We start from the raw sequence: 374 nt of genomic DNA, 5'->3' as shown, positions 1-374 counted from the left end.
CCTTCCCCCATTGTATCATCTCGTAAAGAAACACACAAACTTCATAAATAGGAAATATATAGATTTTCCTCATTTCACTCAAAACACGGTACCCATTCCACTGTAAAACTCACCCGCCTTTCTTTATAGCATACGGTAACAGGCAGAACTATAAGTGCCTTGACTACATACAGTATAAAACAATGGAGACTTTCCCTACTAAGTGAAAGTTTAAAGTGCGTAAAAATCACATAAAAAGTAATTCATGATACGAAAAAGAAGAAGAAAAGGAAGGACAGAAAAACGAGAGGAAGAAAAAAAAGGAGAGAAAAAAAGAAAACACGTCATGGGTACATCGCCGGAGCCTGGGAAGAAAATTGAATATATTCTTATCT

General features: G+C 35.8%; 1 protein-coding gene across 1 annotated transcript in view; it reads left to right on the top strand.

Annotated features, from left to right (window-relative positions):
* The window catches only part of LOC119592267 (single-minded homolog 2-like), a gene marked incomplete at both ends in the record, with an annotated part of 148326 nt that overhangs the window by 43084 nt on the left and 104868 nt on the right, over positions 1 to 374 (top strand).

This window comes from Penaeus monodon, chromosome 30, assembly GCF_015228065.2.
Source record: "Penaeus monodon isolate SGIC_2016 chromosome 30, NSTDA_Pmon_1, whole genome shotgun sequence".
Taxonomy (NCBI): domain Eukaryota; kingdom Metazoa; phylum Arthropoda; class Malacostraca; order Decapoda; family Penaeidae; genus Penaeus; species Penaeus monodon.
The sequence above is the reverse complement of the archived record's forward strand: the minus strand, read 5'-3'. Positions and strand labels throughout refer to the sequence as shown.